The 20,779-nt window shown below is 41.6% G+C and overlaps 2 pseudogenes; both read right to left on the bottom strand.

Annotated features, from left to right (window-relative positions):
- LOC109476269 overlaps positions 1-5,018 on the bottom strand; it is a 5,510-nt pseudogene extending 492 nt beyond the window's left edge.
- A 2,326-nt stretch (positions 5,019-7,344) lies between these two features.
- LOC109476279 lies at positions 7,345-20,708 on the bottom strand (annotated as a pseudogene).
- Between the last annotated feature and the right edge of the window lie 71 nt (positions 20,709-20,779).

Raw genomic sequence — 20,779 nt, forward strand, 5'->3', positions numbered from 1 at the left:
TCCTCTGCGTAGATGGGTACCGGCAGTTAACGATAAGAAGTAAGGGCTATTTCTGACCTCCATCTGCATGTATTTTGCCATGTAGTAAAACCACTGTCGAGTGGTCGAATCCCCGAGGAAATCCAGCGCTGAATTCTGTAGACATTTCTTCCAGTCAGAGGCATCGTTAATCGTGGTCCCTGGCAAACACGGGATACCCATCGGCCATTGCGATAGTACCAGAAGGCAACGGGGCAGGAAGACCCGGCATGCACCTCGGTAGCTGCTCAGTCCGGTCGCCATCTTGGTGTCCTACCACCAAAATTGTAGATGTCGTACCTTTTTTCACTTTTATGATAGACTTGATAGCCGTAAATTCATGCCAAGGAGGTTCCCTGGAGAAAGCACATAAATACCAAAATATTAACGATTTAGCTGAGTTGTTAATGAGCTGGACTTAGATGTGGTATGATAAAATAATTTAATTTAACCTTGTTTGATTCTAAACTTTGCCCTTGTAAATTTCTCTTTGGTTCTCTCACATGATTTCGTGTCAACGTTCACTGCATGCCAATATCTATCAGCCCTGTTATGGCTGTCAGGACAGACTGGAATCTAGCAAAATCGCCGATTCTACCAGTACTGCAGTAGATATTGCGATTGGAGTCTCTGAGATAACAATATCAGGATCTCTGTCAGTACAATCGTTGATTTTACCAGTAATAATCATGACTAGAGATCCCGATTAAACTCTGAATCAGTGCATGTGGAAATATTCTCTTTATAGCCAGACAGCTTTTCAACGTCAGTTCATGTCCCTTCAGATCAATGGATTGACTTGTAAGTTCTGGATGAGATCACCAACAAGGCACATATAACTTTACCTAAAACAATCTCAGATACTTTTACTCTACTCATGTCCTGTTCCGACGAAACTTCCATGTATATATCCAAAGCTTTAGATAAAAGAAATCATATTATATCCGCCAACTGATGTACATTCTAGTTTGTACAGTCATATATAGAACTCAAGACATGCACATTATCATGTAAGCCATGCTCCATATACATACATGTACTATATTTACCTTTTTGAAAGAGTATGTTATTTTCGATACATAGAACTTGTAGTCACTGTAGACGTGAGAGTAGATGTTAGCTAGATATGTAGTACTGAAGAGTTTGCCATGCATTGTACCCGTTACAATTGTTGTGCAATAAAGATTCACTTGATTTGACTACTCTTCGTTAAATCCTGATGACCGTCGACCCTCTGTGGACAGAGACTTGGGATCTCTACCGGTATGATCGGTGATTCTATGCGAGATTGGAGGGGTTGGTGGAAAAAGGAGTCCAGTCCGATTGGCGGAAAAAGCAGTCCAGTCCGATTTGGGGGTGGAAAAAGCAGTCCGGTGGTTTCTACGAAATTCTACGAAAGACCATAGGTACAATTTTTTCTTGTGTGTGTACTTCTAGTTTTTATGTGTACTTCTAGTTTCTATGAGTACTTAGAGTTTCTATGGGTACTTAGAGTTTCTATGAACTCCTATGGACTCCTTTTTCCACCAACCCAGATTGGAGTCTCTACCCTGTTATATATTGGTACTTCACCCCTTTTTGAAGTAGGATCTTTCCTCCTCAGTTATCCCCAGTTCCTGGACGGACCGGAACCAATCGAAGCCGTGGTACACCGACTGGTCACAGGACACGTTCCACGGCCTCTCACAGTACCACTCTACTGACGCATAGCTATAGTGGAAGGCAAAATGTATATTATTAAATTTCATTATGAAACAAGATGGAACTGCGTGCAATTTCCAACACAAAAATATTGGAGTCACCCAAATTTTCGACTGTACAACTCCAGTCTTTGTCAAGGAATGAGCGATCCACCGCTTCCGTGACGTCACGCAGATAACACATGTGAGTCCGTGAGCAGTGGATCATAGGTTGTAGAAAGTCTGTGGCGCCCCCCGTCTTTGTTGAGGGATGTGATAGAGTTTGGCACACCGGGAGTTGGTTAGTCCCACCACAATATAAACTCCCGTCGTGCAAAACCTACCGGGGAACCTAGCTGAGTCGGGAGGGAAAGCGCTCCTGCTGCCCCGAAGAAAACCCGCCCCAACCACGATATACCGGACACCAGGCCAGTAAACCATACCCACCGGTCTGAGAAGTCACAGATCCCGCCGCCCTCAGGACTGTGCAGGTCGCTCCTGTGCGAACTACACCAACCATCTGAGGTCCTGTTCCCAGACACGTATCTTCGCCTGAATCTATGGGCATATAGACATCAGGAATTAGAGTATATTTAAGTGAAAAAGAACGCACGAAAGACTAAAGCAGCCATTTTTTTCAATGAATGTTTTATGTCAAACTTTCAAGTATTGTGGTGGCAATATGAAAATTGAAAGACGGTACAGAATGAATTGATAAAACCTGTAGCACATAGATCTATGCACAGAAACACAGTTTAAAAACACACACGCACGTGCACAAACGCAGTCACAAACACACACATACATTCACACACACACACACACACGTTGACACACACACACATACATTGACACAGTCACACTCACACACATTCACACACACTGTGTGACACACACGCACACACACGCACACACACACACACACACACACTGACACGCAGTCAAGCTCAGATACACTCACATTCACACACACACACACACACACACACACACACACACACACACACACACACACACACACACACACACACACACACACACACACACACACACACACACACACACACACACGCACACACACACATGCACGCACACACACATACACAGACAGAGAGATAGTTTATCAGTACTTCATTTTCTTTAATAGCTTTCTTCCTTCTTTATGTGACAAGAATAATCTGCATGCCTACTTCGCCCTGTTGGTAGGAAATTCTTCCCGAAGTCTCTTTAAGACACGGACGGCGCTGGAGGAGTGGACCATCCTGACGCTGACGGTGACGATACCTGCCCACAGGAGGCGGAACGTCACGCCGTACGTCCCGTTCCCGTAGTCTCGCACCCGGCCCGGCGCGCTGGACTTGGTCCACTCGGTGTAGATCTTAGCACGGAAGAAGTCTCCTCCCACAGTCTTCTCTCTTGCGTGAGAACACAAAAAATGTAGCCTGGTATCCAGTCTTATCGCGGTTGGGGCGGGCTTTCCTCGGGGCTGCGGGTGCTCTTCCCCGCCCGCCTCAGCTAGGTTTCCCGGTAGGGTATTTCACGATGGGAGATTGATTAGCCCCACCACGAACATGGAGGGGCAAATCAACCCCCCGGAGTGCCATCTCTATTAGCGTAACACTCCTACCGGGCGGCCTGTTGTATACTGGGCGGGTGGAAACTATTAGAGCCCCGAACTCGGACTAGTAAACTCGGACACAGCCTGCCTCAACTACCGGTATACCATACCCTAACCACGATAAGACTGGATACAAGGCTTAAAAAAATGCAACTTTTTTTTTTATTTCAATGGATCGTAAGTTGCATAAAGTCTGTGGCGCCCCCCGTCTTTGTTGAGGAAAAGTCGTAGTGCCCGGATGTAGGCGAGTTGTACAGTCGAAAATTCGGGTAAGTCCAATCCCTTATGTTGGAAATTACAGTTGAAAACTGCTTCAAAATGACATCTGCCAACACGGATGAACTTTCGAAGTAAGTTAGGGCATACCCGTTGCGCATGTCCTTTGCACGGATCGTCACAAACAAGATGGCGCCGACTCTGTAGAAAGACCCCGGATGTGGGATGTGGAACTCCGTGAACTCGGCTGACGTTGCCGTGTCCCTGTCAGCGGGAATATCGCGGTAACTGCCCGAGAATTCCCGCAGAAGGCCCGACAGCCGGGCGCCCTCCGCGTCTGGGGTATGCAGTACTGCGGGGGCGATAACTACCCTGGCCGGCTGGATCGTGTTTCGCGGGTATATGTGCTTGGTGGGCCGATAAGAAATCAGCCGCGACCCGCTGTACTCTGGCTTCCAGGGTAGGGTACGCAGTACTGCGGGGGCGCTAACTACCCTGGCCGGCTGGATCGTGTTTCGCGTGTATATGTTCTTGGCGGGCCGATAAGAAATCAGCCGCGACCCGCTGTACTCTGGCTTCCAGGGTACGTCTGGGGCGGTTTCGTCACGGGAACGGTTTGAGAAAAGATGCCGACTGAAAGTTAAAACAAATTTATTAAAACAAATGTATAGATGGAAAATTGTCACTACTCTATTTTTTGCCACACCAAGTAATTTTTATTATGGATGACGTCTGCGCGCATTGATTTCGGCCTGTTTTGGGCCAGAAACAAAAGAAGAAATTTCGCTTTCTAGCTGTACTATGACCAACTGCCGTTCCACTGATTTATTGCTGTTTTCATGACGAATAAAAGACTTCTTGGTTGTTACACCGTGTTCTCTCATTCAATTTGGGTCCTATCATTTGTCGTCCCTTAGTATATTTATTTCTATCAAATCTAGGAATCTTTCGGCCCTTCTTTTTTTCTCGTGCTCTCGCATTGGATTTAGGAGTCTCCAGAGGACGTCATCCGTAAAAGTTACTCGGTGTGGCCTAAGCTCTGAGGAAGTCAGACTGACGTGCAAACTTTACAGCCTTCACCAGGCCTTCTTACAGGAATACGGATCGTAGAATTCGGCAAAAAAAGAGAGTAAAATTAGCCAAGGGAGTCCGGCTGCGGGGAGGTAGTTTCTTTCCCTGCGCGGCCAGTCAAACCTACAAGGCGGCCAAACTCCCCTGGCAAATATTCTGCTATATAGCCAGCGTAGTTAGTCTGGTAGAGACTACAAACTTTAACAGCAAGCTAAGGCTAGATGTGTTACCTTATAGGAGCTGGGGCGCGGTGTGGGTGTTTTGTGTGAAGAAGTCGCCAGGGCCAGTCTGCCCAACCCAACAACAGCAAAATAGTTGTTTCCAAGGCAACGATCACAACAAATTTGACTTTCATCTCCACTCACTCCTGCCAAAGAACAGAAGATTTTTCAGCTTCGAAGGTTCAAAGATGTAGCCTGGGTTCCATCCTGGTTAGTTTACGTCCGCTCCCACAGTCGCTCCCACCAACCAAGGGGACGACTGTGGGAGCGGACGTAAACTAACCAGGATGGAACCCAGGCTATCAAATACGAAGGCCCACAACGACACTCCACACACCTCTTTCACAGCCCTTCCACAGTGCGCTGCCAAGGGATATACCTTCCATAGCGCTCTTCCGCGGACCTTCCACAGCGCGCTGCCAAAGGATATACCTTCCATAGCGGTCTTCCGCGGACCTGCCAACGGCCTTCCATAGCGCTCTTCCCTTGGCAGCGCGCTGTGGAAGGGCTAGGGAAGAGGTGTGTGGAAGCATCGTTGTGGGCCTTCGTAATCAAAGATGAAGGGAATTGCTGGTATCAACTGAACCTCCGGGTTGGTAGTCGGTCAGTCAGTGTTCAAATTTGCAGAACCAGTAATTATCCTCGACCCACACGGCACGAAAAACGGTATTTACGGATGCTTAAACTATGCTTAAAGTCAACGTATATTCCGTCTTTACGCATCTATACACGTCTTATACGAGTACGTAAAGATCGTGGTTACGTGGTCTTTCCGTAGGTGCGGATGGATCCTTATTTTCCGGTTTTCACGTAGCCCTTAAGTCTTAAATAATGATTAAGATATTCATAAATTGTATGTAAAGTTGACGTATTTTTATTATTAAAGCATTGTTAATGATAATATACGTATGTGTAAAGATGACGGAAAGGTGCGGATGGATTGTGTTGGGTACATTTTTACCTTCGCCAAGAAGGTTGTGTTTTCATGGGCGTTCGTCTGTGTGTGTGTGTGTCTGTCTGTGTGTCTGTAAACACGATGACACGCGCATTAACTTTTGCCTGATTTTGAAAAAGAAAAGAAATTTAATTTGTTGTCTTTTGAAAGTGGTCAACATGCCGAAAATGGGCAAAGATGTCTGTTGCCATGCTGGATGTACCATATAGGATTCACATAATACGGAACACGGATACGGTCCCTGATACGATCTAAGGCCATGTTGATTTCATTATCTGGATGACATCCACGCGCGCATGAATTATTGGCCGTTTCCAAAAAAAAAAGTTTTCAACCATACTGTAAATCGTACAAAACAGTTGCGAAATGAGCCAATATAACCCGTAAGTTGCAAAAAAAAATATTTAAAAACGATACCAATGTTGTAGAATAAAAAAAGACAAAATGTAAAGAAATGAATTTGAAGAGTATATTATTCGCCATGCCGGACTCTGTGTCATTTGTTCCACCTTCTTGACCACGTAGATTTCATAATGAAAGTACCTTTTTTTTGCAAAACTTTTTTTTATTCGCACGCGCGCATCACTTTTGGGGTTCCCAGATGATGTCATCCATATAATCAAATCAACATGGCCTAACAGCTGTATACAGTACGTATTATGATTCATCACACCAAGGACATTATACACAGTGTATAATATCCTTGATCACACAAACTGTGTTTCACGAGAAACATAGTAACATATTGTAAAGCAGTCATCACGTCTCAGTTTAAACTGGAGTTTTCTTTTGTGCATGCGACTGAACAGTTAAATAATGATAATTTATTATATTTGACGCCGGCGCAACAATGCTTTATGGGGGCCCGCAAGCCCTTTTCCGTAGGGAGTAATCGGCCGTTTAAATTCTACGTAGAGCGTAGACGGACCGCTCTATTATTTTTGCGTAGAGCGTATTCGGCGTTTTAATTTTACGTAATGCGTTGTAGCCACTTGGAATTTATCGTAAAGCGTAATCGAGAGGTTTCCGAATTTAGCGTAGAGCGTTGTCGGGACCCCCCCCTTGCAGGCCCTCCTTTATGGGGTTTGGGAAACATGGCAGATCGACAAACTCGCGTAAACATTGGGGCGCGGGCTGAACAATATAATTCCGGCTTCTGAGTGTTGTCACAAATACAATAAAATCTGGACGCACCAACCATTGAAAGGACTGAGAAAGAGTAAGTGCTGTCTGGGAGTTTTTTCACAAACACTAGTAAAACAAGAATTTATCATGAATATATGCAGTAGTAAGCTTCTGTGTAGTTCAAGATTTTAAATGTCTCACCTTTAGCGAACAGGTCAACTCGATGGTAATATTACAAGGTTTCTTGGAGACTTCGAAACCTTAGACTCCTCTCCAAACAAGCATGTGTGTTTCCGACCTCATACAGGTGTACATACAAGCGTACATACAGGTGTATATACTGGTATACATACAAGTGTACATACAGATGTATATATATATATAGGCGCCTTGGTTTGGCCACCACGTCGGCAGAACGCACTGCGCCTGCGCGAAACCCTGATTTTTCACAGTTTTTATTGGATGTTTGGTCAACGTTAACATCAGAATTTTGTCTTTTTAGACCTAACATTTGATGTTATTATGTCTGGTGATGTTAACCTTATTAACGTCGGGGACGACAAAAACAACCCTTTGAACTGTGGCCGTTATGATAAGATCCGGCCTGACAACTGGCTTATGACGTCACATAGTCGAACAAAGAAACATGAACTGTCCTTTCTTCCCAGAGCCTTGATTAGAGGTGCCAAAGAATTCATCCGAATTTTACAGAATTCATACGAATTTTACGGAATTCATACGAATTTTACAGAATTCATACAAATTTTACGGAATTCATCCGAATTTTACGTTCTTTATACGATCCATTAATTACAAGGAATTCATCCGAATGTTACGGAATGCATACGATCAATTACCAGAAACATACGAATTTCACGAAATACATACGATCCATTACAAGAAAACATAAGAATTTTACGGAATACTAGTACATACGATCCATTAAAAGGATGTTTAATAATTTTTGGTGTATATGGTGAGATAATCCCTGGTCAGGTGCGATAACAACCGAATAAACTACCGAGTGAGGTCGTCGTTACATTAAAATTTCATATTTCGATTATAGAAACGTTGTCTCTTGTGGTTATCTCTGAACGTTGTTGATGCCTTCCCAGAATGCCTTTCACGCCACTGCTGTTGCGATCAGCAACAGAGTGACAGCATACACAGCGCATGCGCGTGCGATGACGTAGACTGAGACCGGAAACAGGTGATTGGCAGCGCCACTGGCGGCCCGTGATTCTGAAAAAAAAATATCATTGAATGGCAAATAATCTTCCATTATGAATATTGCATGAACTACACAAATATGTCCCATTATTAACTTTTTCAACTTTTTCTGTGCTTTGTTGTCTTTTATATCATACTTTTCGTTCCATAAGACTGCCCGGCCGGGCCCCGCTTTGGAAATGTGATCCCAGCATAAATTGGGACTTGCCCAAATTTTTGGGCAACTCCGTCAGCCTTGTTCACGGAATGGATCTGTCTACTGCAGCTTCCGGGACGTGACGTCGGACGTGACGTCGGAGACGTGATTGCAGCAGAGCGTCGTACGTGTCAGATAACCTGTGTCGCCCCCCGTCTCTGTTCAGTGTTCGACGGTTGGCTCTCTGCTGCAATCACGTGTTTCCGACGTCACGTCCCGAAAGCTGCAGTACAGTAGACGGGTCCATTCCGTGAACAAGGCTGACGGAGTTAATTAGCCGAAAATTTGGGTAAGTCCCAATTTACTTTTTTTATTTTTTTTTATTTTATTGAAAGAGCAAAGTACAAGACATGGTACAAGACATAGAGGTGGAAACTCTAGCCGAAGCTAATATTAATCACACCCCTGACATAGAATACAAATTACAAGTATGAAGATGACAAAACAACAAATGGGCGTTCGTTTATACAAGACTAACGGCAATATAAATCATTAGGCAACTATAAATCGTTAATTGGGTATTAAGTATAAAGGTTTGAGTAAGAATCATAATTTTTTTGTTAACTTCAAGACGTAAGAGGGGCGAACCCCTCAGTAAAAGAGTAAAAGAATTTACTTAGTGTTGGACATAACGTTTAGCTTTTTCGTCATAATGAAGTATAACTAACCAACTAACACAGATGCATGTGCAGATGCTTGTTGCCCTTCGCATGCCAGACAGAACGCTCCGTCAGCACAGTCCCTGTCACCTTCCGCACACGGTCCCCTCACCACACGATCTATGACGCCCTCATTTGCATACTCGGGACAACTTAAATGAAGCCGTTACCGCCTCGTGCGGGTAGCCTGGCGGCCGGTAACGGTACTGCAGGGGAGTGATTTCGTAGTGTTCCTCCAACGGCCACATGTCGTCTTCCCACCAGTCTTTCCTCACGTACGCCGTGGTGGCAAGTCCTGAGGAGAACCGGAGGTTTCTGCAAGCCAGGTCGACCTGTAACGATTATGAATATTGTAATTAGGGTAATATGTAAATGACCATGTGGAAAGACTTATCATAGAGAGCTATGCATATATTTGCGCGTTAGGTAGGCACTGATTGGTTGGTGATCTTGGTGAGAGCAACCAATCAGGTGAAGGCTATTGTTAGCATAGTTGAGCTTGGAAGAGACAATCGCTGTGTTAGTCAGTTCGTGACCGAGGACTCAGGTACGTGTACGTGTCTAGTTGTAGCTCTGTAGATTAGTATTGTATGTAACTGTTAGTATCTCATCTGTGTAATCCTAGACCATTGGTAACTCTGTGTAACTAAACTCCCTTGTAACCATTCGACCACATCTACCTGTATTAGAGTTAACATACGGATCAATAAACCCGGCTCGGCAGAAGTAATCGAACTGTTTGGATCTCTCTCTATACTAAGATATATAGACGCTAACATACCAAACGACCTCCAAACTTCAAATATTACAGACCAACTCCATTTGAGCGTTGTCGAATGGGTCATATCCTCCCTCTCGCCGCCCTCTCACAGGCCCCCACTGTTGCGTGACGTTGTCGAAAAGTTCCACATAGCCGTAGGACGCTCCCCCCACCAGCCGGATCCCCTTGGACTCGTCCGTTACCATGGTAGCGTTGTTGTAGAAGCCTGTTTGGTAAAATGGTGTAGGGAAGGGGTGAATCTTTCATCAGGATGTAACCTCAAACGTAAAGGTAAATGTAAATGGTGAAGTTTATTCAGCTCAGAAGTGTCACAACACATCCACGTAGAGTCACCTAGACATTATGTTTCACTGGACACAATCACTATTATGTAGGTGGATTGAAACAGGTAAATAAAACGACGTTTGATAGATAAACAAGATGCTAGGGGGGAGGGGGGGGGCAGATTAATGCCCGGCTTCTTTCCTAGCCCAAGAGCTATCTACCACTCTAAAATCGTGAACCTAGCATATGTCTAGATCATGAGATATCAAAACCGGAAGTTCTGCTGCAGTACCAAGGGAAGCTACTGGGGGGGGGGGCAGAATCTAATCATTTCTAGGTCTTATCAACACCTACCCACCTACCAACTTCCATGACAATCCATCTAAAGCTTCTTGAGTTATCGTGCTAAACCACACACACACACACACACACACACACACACACACACACACAAACAAACAAACAAACAAACAAACGCTATGGAAAACATAACCTTTTTGGCGAAGGTAACAGACTTACCCAGACACACAGGTTGACTACCCAGCCATGTGCCGTTTAACCTGTTACAGTAGTACAGCCCATCAGTCAGACCCTGGTTACCGTCAAAAGGCGGCCCCACTAGGAACTCTGTACTGTTCGGGGGACAGCGGACCTGTAGTCCAAACACAGTCAGCATGAAATTTTAAAGTTCATCTTCACTTGGTAAATTACATTATGAAAAATTTAAACTGTTCTCCAACTCATAAATTTCATTCACCGGAATTTTCGACTGAATCACTCAGTCTTCCTCAGCTATCTGACCCAAATTCTGTGGACACGTGATTTTTGCCCACGTGTGACGTCAGCAAAGGGTCAAAGGTTGTCTGAAGTCGATATCGCCCCCGGTCCCCGTCTTGGATACCGAACAGGATTACTTCAAGAGAGGCATAAAAGAGGCCATATACATCAGGGCACTTCAACCATCGCTCAACCGGGACGGGGGGCGATATCTACTTCAGTCGAAAATTCTGGTGAGTGAAATTTATGAGTTGGAGAACAGTTTAAATTTCTCATAATCCAAGCACGGTCATTAGCCTTAATCAGACAATGTCAAAATCGTTATTCAGATATCAACCAATTGCAAAGCTTGAAACAAAATTAATCACCGAGTAATGATTCTATGAGTAAAGAGACTCTTTGCACATTTTTACACAACCAAGTGTTTTATTCACAGCCAATGTTTTGGTGACCGTCTGTCACCTTCCGGCAGGGCAATTCTGACTGGTTCACATTGCATTGCAGCACAGGTGTGACTGCTATGGAAGCATTCCCAAACGTACAGACGGTCACCGAAACGTCGGCTGTGAATAAAACACTTGGTTGTGTAAATAGAGTCTCTTTACTCGGTAACTTACCAACCTGATGATCATGAAGCTATTCACGAAAATGAATTACGATTGTTATTATTTATCCTTCCAATAACCATTTTCCGTCAGAATTTTGGGAATTTTTGCTCCATGGGGATCAATATACATTAGGATAGTGTGGTTTTCAACTTAGTATGTCTAACTCAGGGGACTGTGATAAAATTTCCTCGGGGGTATGTTGGCCCTAGAGCCGAGGAGCTGGCTTGCGTACACCCCGGAAACATTCTACCCTTGCAGCGGCCCTGCGGCTCCACTTCAACGAAGTCGGGGAAGCTGGTGTAGCTGTAGTCACAGTTGACGGTGTATTCGTGGTCGTCTGCCGGCCAGGGAAACTCTCCACACGGCTTCTCGGGAAATGTTGGCATTACTGAAGGAAATATGGTGTTTAATTAATGCTACGGTCACAACCCGCCGTACGTGCTTCTGCGTGCCTACGTGCAAAAACGTGGGCAAACGTAGGGCATCCGTGCGTGGTGAGTACCGCCTCCGTACGGAATCCTACGGATTTGGGAGCACGCAGACACGCCGTAGAACTTTAAGTGCATGTAAAACTTTTTCTACGTGCGGTCAGCGGATTCACCACCCGTAAGTGCGAGTACGAGCGACGCGCGTGCCCCGTACGTGCCGTGCGGAAGAAGCACGTGTGAGTACGGCCTCCTTGCGCCAAGTTGCGGTAAAGTTGCAATCGTACAGCTAGAGATGGTACGTTGTAAGCACGTACAACTCACTTACCACTTGCGCAACGTACGATACACGCAACCGCTCACGGCCAGACTTGGCGTGCAGACCACACTCTTACACCTTGCGCAACCGTGCGGGAGACGTGCGTAGACGTCACTCCTTCCCCACATTTTCAGAAAAAACGTATATATATACGTAGCAGACATAGCCTCCCAGAAAAACGTACGGAGAAAAAGCACGTACGGCGGGTTGTGACCGTAGCTTAAGTTGTTAGCTTTATAAATGAATAAATGAATGAACAGTTTACTTACTGCTATTTTTCATATGTTGTTTATTTACCCTGGGCGTTAGCTCGGCGGTCGAAGGCAGTAGGCCGCCGTTTGATATTGACATTTAGTCATTTCCGTTATTACTTCACACTTAAAGGCATCTAATGTAATTTCAGGGCGGCAAAACTGGAAATATTCTGAATAAGGCAATTTTTATGGTATTGACACATACTGCTTCACATTAGCACATTTGAATCAGTATTTACATACTTAAAAAGCATTTTAAACTGCAGAAACAAGCTCCAAGATGAGTCCATATTTTCTGGGTGGCACCCTAAAATTAACCTAGGTCCTTCCAGTAACCGTTTTTTGTCAGAATGTCAGAATTTGGGGCATTTTTTGCTCCATGAATGTTGATGATACATTGGGACAGTGTTGTTTCAACTTAGTATGTAGATAACTGACTAGAATATTGACTTTAAAAAATCTGGTTTTCCAAAGCCGTAAAAACTACACTGAATGCCCTTAATTAAAGCCTCAAAACGTGATTCGTGGACAGTGCCCATCTAACTAGGACCAGTCTGCCATAGAAATGATGATATCCAATGTTGATGTTGTAATACACGTACCTGGCGGAGTAGTCTCATAGCTGAGGGTCGACAACACACACATGCACAGGACAAGTACTAGTACCCGTAACAACATGACGACACAACCTCGGTGAAGCATGGTCACGTACAGGCGCCTTAGTCTCAACAACAGACAAATGCTAACTACGACTCTCAATTTTTTGTCTCTCTCTTCTCTTCCAACAATCTATTTTCACGATTTAAGAACGTAGAACAACGTCCTGCCTGTTTCGCCGAAGTTAGCTGCTCTGAGCTTCGCACTTCCGCTTGACTGGACCGGAAATTAGATGACGTAACAGCGTGTTAATTATCAATAGTGTACGTGACGTAGGGCACGTATACTAATTTCCAAGCAGATCCCTCTCGGTCCATTAGCCAGAAGAGACACTCCTCTGGGTACTGCCTTGTCACCGCATGATCTGGTTGGAGATTAACGTACACATGCAGCTTTAAGGTAGTCTCTCAATCAATTAATCAATCAATCAATCAATCAATCAATCAATCAATCACAACAATCAATCAATATTTATAGCACAATTGTAAGAGCTAGTTATTTTTCTAACCCTACCCCTAACAAAAAAGTTCTTGAGGGCTAATAGCTACGTAAACATTTACAAGACTTTTACAATGAAAAAAAAACACACAAGAAATTAACACAAAATTATGATGTTGTTGAGTCTAGTGTTTAGTTTTTTGTGTAAATAAAAATTGTATTTGCTGTGACCTGTGCTTATGTACAATAAAGGACTTCACTCATGTGTGATGGGTTGTTTACTGTAGCTGGCTAGGCAAAGCTCAAATACGAGACCAAAGGCAATAAAAAACACACATTCCAGTCTAATACTGCATTGCTTTTTATTGTTCTTGGCCTGATAGACCACTGATTTTCTCTCACATAACCAGAAGAATATAAATAAACCTAAACGTCCTTATCTTACTCTCTAGCATTGCCTTAAACAGGTGGTCTTACTCTATTGCACTGCAAATCTTAGACAAACTGCGTAAACTTTCCTCCTATCTTCTAACAAATTGCAGATCTGCACATTTCCTTTTTTTTCAGTACAGTACAAGCATACAAAATGTTCTATTTTCAACTTAGTCTCTCCAGACCTATAGCTGAAATGTTATAGAGCTTTTTTTTGTAGTCGGCTATAGGCTCTTCTTTCAAGCAAGAACCACACTTACATAAATATAGTTTTCAACTCTGGTACAATTTTCTCCAATACTCTTGTAGTGCTCCTGATTTAGCAATGTCACTTGCCCATATTGCTCTCTGTACACATGCAGTCCATTGTCCATGTACAAATATGTGTTCACATACAATCTCTTAAGTCATGTACAACTTTCCAAACTCTCCACAAAAAATAGGGGACCTCTCTATGTACATATATACTGGTATATTAGCTACACAGTCAATGTGTTAGTTATGGTAACATTTTGGCTACCTTCCTCAGGGCTTGGGACTAGGGGTGTCAGAACATAGGGATGTCAGAGCTTAGGGATGTCAAAACATAGTGGTGTCAGAACATAAGAATGTCAGAACATAGGGGTGTCAGAAAATAGGGGTGTCAGAACATAAGGGTGTCAGAAATTAGGGGTGTCAGAAATAGGGGTGTCAGAACATAGGAGTGTCAGAACAGTGGGGTGCCAGAACATAGGGGAGTCAGAACATAGGGGTGTCAGAACATAGGGGTGTCAGAACATAGGGGTGTCAGAAAATAGGGGTATCACAAAATAGGGGTGTCAGAAATAGGGATGTCAGTACATAGGGGTGACAGAACATAGGGGTGTCAGAACATAAGGGTGTCAGGACATAGGGGTGTCAGAACATAGTGTCAGAACATAGGGGTGTCAGAACATGGGGGTGCCAGAACATAGGGGTGTCAGAACATAGGGGTGTCAGAACATAGGGGAGTCAGAACATAAGGGTTTCAGAACATAGTGTCAGAACATAGGGGTGTCAGAACATAGTGTTGTGAGAGCATAGTGTTGTCAGAACATGAAGTCAGAACATAAAGTCAGAACATAGGGGTGTCATAGCATAGGGGCGTCAGAAAATAGGGGTGTCAGAACATATGGCACAGCATTCAAAAACTATAGACAGAGCGACATCCTTAAATACGAAAAAACCTAAACAGAGATGTTCTGCCAAAGACTTTGGTGCAGCCACAGTACGCTCTGCCAACATGCTCATGAAAAAAGGCATTAATTCCTGAGGAGGGTATCCAAGAGTTCACCAAAAACCCTACTTTGCTTGAATGTGTAGCTAAGAATGCAGTATATACTGATATTCCAACCTGAAACTATATACGACTCTCTCTATGTACAGTTGAACCAACGACTATCCACAGCTTTGGCAATCTACAGAGTTCACACAACCTTTTGGCATCTTTCAATGATAACACTCTTTTACTCTTAACAAAATATTGTTCTAACTCCAGCTCTAAGGGCATTAGATTTATACATAATATATCTATACTGTTACAAAACAGAAAATGCAACGAAATACAAAATATAGGGACTTTGTGACTTTCTAAAACAACTCGAGTATTGTGATGTAATCAATTTTAAGTACATAAACTGAAAACTTTTAACAGATAGATTTAGTAAAAAAAGAAGCATAAAAGAAAATTATAAGTAATAGATATTTCATATCACTATATTTATCATACAATAGTCTAAAGCATGATTTATCGTCCAAAAATAGTTATAGTTTTTGTATAATTGTAAAGAAACAGAAATTAATTCACATCTTCAAAACAATTTCAAAAAGGAACGTTTGTTGGGAACAAAATATTTGTATCAAAGTTGCATAATTGTTGCTAATAGTAAAAAATAATATGATTTTCACTGATTCAGAAATGAAAGTTGAATAAAACTAGACATTGCACAAAAACTAATTCTCATTTGATTCAACTAGTAGTATCTAATTTCAATACATTTTTTGCACATCTTTAACTTTTGTACGAACCTACAATTATTGTTTTATACTATACATAAGCTGGTCACATAGATGCAACCTTCTCTAGAATTAGTGTTTATTCTTAAGGAATCTTATTTTGTTACAGTTATCTAAATTTATCCAAGCCAACACTTCAAATCATCACAATCTTCACCTAATTTCAATTCTGGCAACATTCCTCAGAACTTTCAAACAAACCCAAAACCCGTACAGTCTTTATAAACAATCCGCAATTTCAAGTTTTCATAGTTTCCCTGGATACTTACATAAAAATAAAGTATTACAATAAAGTAGAGATTCATCTCACAAAATAGAATTCACACTTTCCAAACCACTGACACTTAGTCCTGGTTTTTAGTCACAGTACTTCGTATAACCATGCTTAAAGACATACTGTACTTAGAGACATGCTTCAAGACATTATAGACCCAAAAGGTTCCTTTTGTGCAGCATTTTAAATACAGCGCATACTACATTTGTTGTAGTGATGAAATGCTTGTCCTATCTATATCTGACGTTTTCAAGTCAATTTTGTTAAGAAAACATTAGTGCTTCAAAAAAGGACATTTCCCTCTTGTGGTACATCCTTAATTCACAAAAAACAAACCTTACAAATTGTAGATTTGACGTTTATCATCTATGACTATGAGAAATCTGTAGTATTTATATCTGATTATTCACTTATTATATGTTTGTAGGATTATCTATAATTGTGGTTTCATCTAGCTTGCTACCCTCTTATGTGACTGTTAGTATACACATGTATGTATCTGTATCTATTGTTCCTGCTAGCTGAAAACTACGAAAAGGTTGGAAAAGAAGGTTATACTTCAGATAGAAGCAAAGACCTGTAGCTGTCTGCATATTAATGTGGTATTTTCAAGTCTACTTTCAGTAGTTAATGTGTTTGCTGACTTTTGTAGATTTTCACAAAATGATTTCTAGGCCTTGTCTTCCTTGAATAAATGTCCTGGTTACTTCAGCTCCAAATCGTACATTGCACTGACACTCACTTTGGAGGGACTAACCCAGAGACACTCTCATACCATCTTCCACTTAAATCTTACCATAAGGCCACACCACACCACATTTTTTGGTTAACAGATTTTCTAGCAAAATAATGGAGTGGACGGGCGAGAAAAAAAAAAACAGGCCTAGGCATCGTATTATAGCCCAAAATGGTACGATAGGAGCCATGAAGTCAACACACCAGGCTGGTTCAAAATTTAAACAATGAATTTCGAACTTTTAATGATACCACTGCATTGAAAGATGGAATAACTCTAACAACTAGGAAGAAAAGGACTGTTCTCAACTGTTCAGGGCAAAATATGAGCATTTTGCAGTTGATTCTGAATTTATTTTTTTTGCAAATCAGAAAAAAATGAAGTGGGCGAATCTGTTAACCATGAAATTAAATTGGTGTGGCCTAAATGTCTTTTCTTAAGAATAACGACTAACCTCTACTTAATTGACTTCAGAGTTGAGCCCTCACGTCCTCAGATCAGAGGTTAACATCTTTAAGAAAATTCCAAGACTTTTGACTTTCTTCCCATCTTTGAATACTCCTGTTGCTGTTAGTTATGCCAAGTACTTTCTTTCCCCTCCCATTTTGTAATAATTTCACCAACTAAAGAGAAAATTTGCCAGATAGATTTGAGTATCTACCAACAACTCTTTTCCCCGTAACTTCTTGTTGTTGAAAAAAAAATCAAGCATCATATTCCAATTATTAAATTAAGGGTGAAAAAAAAATCAAATTTTGGCCTATGCACAGTCGCTTTGCAATCACCATGTACAGGAAAGTGGGCCTAATCATGAAAAGGTCTAGTCCTTTGTCAGTTCTGTATTACATAAAATGGAAGCAGTAGACGGCAAGGGAAAGAACTATATTGCAAATGGGGATGAAGTCTGTCAGATCTAGAACTCCGTGTAGCCATACCCAGCTGCATAGTACTCTGAACCATCCCCTGACCCACCAAACGCACTGCCAAAATTACTAGCCAGGTTTCCTCCTAATCCTGCACTTCTGCCCTCTGACTTCTTCTTGGGATTCGGAGCTGGAAAAAACAACAACTTACACTTAGAAGTATAGAATATAGAGAAATGTAAATCTTAGAGCCAAATTTTAAGAATGATAAAAGTACCAAAATGTAAAAATATGTAAGCTTAAATCTTTTTAACATCTTATTTTTGATGAAATGTAAAAGTATCAAAGCCAATAGTCATTTAACAAAAAATTGCAACATTTATGAGTTAAAACATAGAATTATAGATTCTGAAGTAGAGAAATGTTATTTTCTTAGAAAAACAATTTTAAGAATACTAAAAGTACCAAAATGCAAAAACACCAAAGCTAACATTCAACATCTTAGAGTCCATTCCGCGTCACCGAGTGGGTTTTTTCTCCATGTTTCTAATATGTTTGAATTATTTAGAAGAAAAGAATACCCCAGTAACAAAAGTTCTAAATTTTTCAAAAATTTGAAAATGAAAATTTGAATATATTTGAATTCATTTATATATTTCTGAAACATTTTGAATGTGACTGTACAAAGATCTCTTTTTTTAGAATAAATTTGAACTACCCACGTGTTTCTTTCACAATTCGAAATATTTATAACTATTTCAAACAAATAACCAAATGGTAGATGTGGGTAATTGCCCCCATAAAAGTAGGTGCTAATCCTACTCTTCTGTCTTCCTCAGTATATTTTTAGATTTCACTGCTGGACACTGGTGGCTCTTTTGTTGTAAGGCATCAATGCCTGACACCCAGGCAGTCTGCCCTGTACTTCACAGGGATGTGTGAATTACTTCCTTCCCATCCCACTTACCTATTTACAAAATGTTAGAAATAATTTGAAATAATGGTAAAAAATGGTAGAGTGCTGTTAGAAATATTTAGAAACTATTGGAAATGTCATAATCCACATCAGGAATATTTCAAACGTTTTAGAAAACCAGGGAATTATTTAGAATATTGACAAGATGTTCAAAATATTTCCAAATTATGAAATTTCTTAGACAAACAATTACAAAGAATTCAAAACATTTCTAAATAATGACAATAACAACCCACTCGGTGACGCGGAATTGACTCTATTTCGATGAAGTGTGAAAGTACCAAAGCTAACAGTTAACATTTAACTTTCAACAGACACAAGTTAAAAGTATAGAACATGGAGAAATGTTTTAATTATTTCTTAGAAACAAAAAGATTCCAAGATACAGAGAGCTCAAAGTCAGGTTTCTAGCCTAACATTGAAAGAATTGGACCTGAGTGCCAGCATATAATAGTAAAGGATCTGTTGACTATATAGAAATATAGCGTTTTAATAGCAAGGTTGAACATTTTCGAAGAAGAAGGTCTCTGCAAGTCATAAATAGGCTAGAATGGGTGCCAACATGTAACAAGGACTTTGTCCTTTGTAACTCACCATTAGGGTTCTGTTGACCATAGAACTGCTTGAGTAAGGCTGCACACGGCTCAGCGAAGATGCCACCGATACACTGGAGAGGTCAAACAACGACGGTCAACAAGACACATGATTATAGACACATTTATAATATAAAGCATAATGGTTGTGGCTATTTTCATGAAGATCTGAAGCAACAATCATAATAATGTAAGTTTTATAGCTATAAGTTGGTCCACAGTTTGAGCTGCACATGCATTCTGTGTAAAAACAAAACACATCTAAACAAGAACTGTTTACAAGTTAGGGGGCTTCACCTTTGACCCCGTGCATGTACAGTTCAAACCATGAGTTGGCTTATTGGAAAGATATGGCCTTTTAAGTATCATGCTTTGAACTAGAAAAGTACTGAAGGAGAAAATGAAGGCAAGCTTCAAGCTGTTTTACTACAACGATAACTACCACTTTACTAGTATTTTGTAACATCCCAATCATGATTAAGCCTTTTAAAACAAATGCTGCAAAGTGTTGAAAATTGTCATCCGTTGGCCAACATTTGACGTCCAGGCAAAAGACTACATTACACAAGATAAAGCTAACAACTGGATAAAGTGAGAATGAGTCTTATAGCACATTCACTGATGAAAGTAACTAGTGGACGTCATCTAAAGCATCTATTTATATTAGGCCACCCCAACTTAATTTTATGGATGACATATGTGCGCGCATTGATTTTCACCTGTTGCCCTAAAAAAAAATCATGTCCACCGTGGCTCTAACCTGGCTTTTATAATAGACCTGGGTAGTTCATGGTGGTTAGGGACAATACAGAGCCGGGCACCCAGGCTACCGAAGCTCCACAACTGAAGAACTCAGTACATAGTATTACGTACAATGCCGATTCCTGAATTCCATAAAAAGCCAGCATGTACCGGCTTGTCATATACGTCGCTAAGTACTGCCGTGAATTCACAATACCAGCTTTGTATTCCTGTGGTGTAGTAGCATTTTTATTTTTGGCCGGAATTTTTTTTATTCACTCATGCGCACTAGTTTGAGGGTCTTCAGAGGATGTCATCCATAAAATTAAGTTGGTGTGGCCTTATTAGAAGCTTTAAAATCCAGTTATTGGATTCATTTTGTACATGTACAATGCAATATAAACCTGATGTTTTTTCTATGTGTGAGTGTATGCTGACCACCACCCATACCTTGAAAGGCTGTCCTTTTGAGTTAAATCTCTCTACATGAATTTCCTGGGCCGCAGCCACGCCCCCCATATGAGGGCAACCAAACACTATCAGGGGGATGTATGTCAAAGGTTAAGGGCCAAAGATCAAAGGTCATGGCAATGATGACCTATACATTAACAGTTCTACC

This window comes from Branchiostoma belcheri, unplaced genomic scaffold (genome assembly GCF_001625305.1).
Source record: "Branchiostoma belcheri isolate BF01 breed outbred unplaced genomic scaffold, Haploidv18h27 scaffold37, whole genome shotgun sequence".
Taxonomy (NCBI): Eukaryota; Metazoa; Chordata; class Leptocardii; order Amphioxiformes; family Branchiostomatidae; genus Branchiostoma; species Branchiostoma belcheri.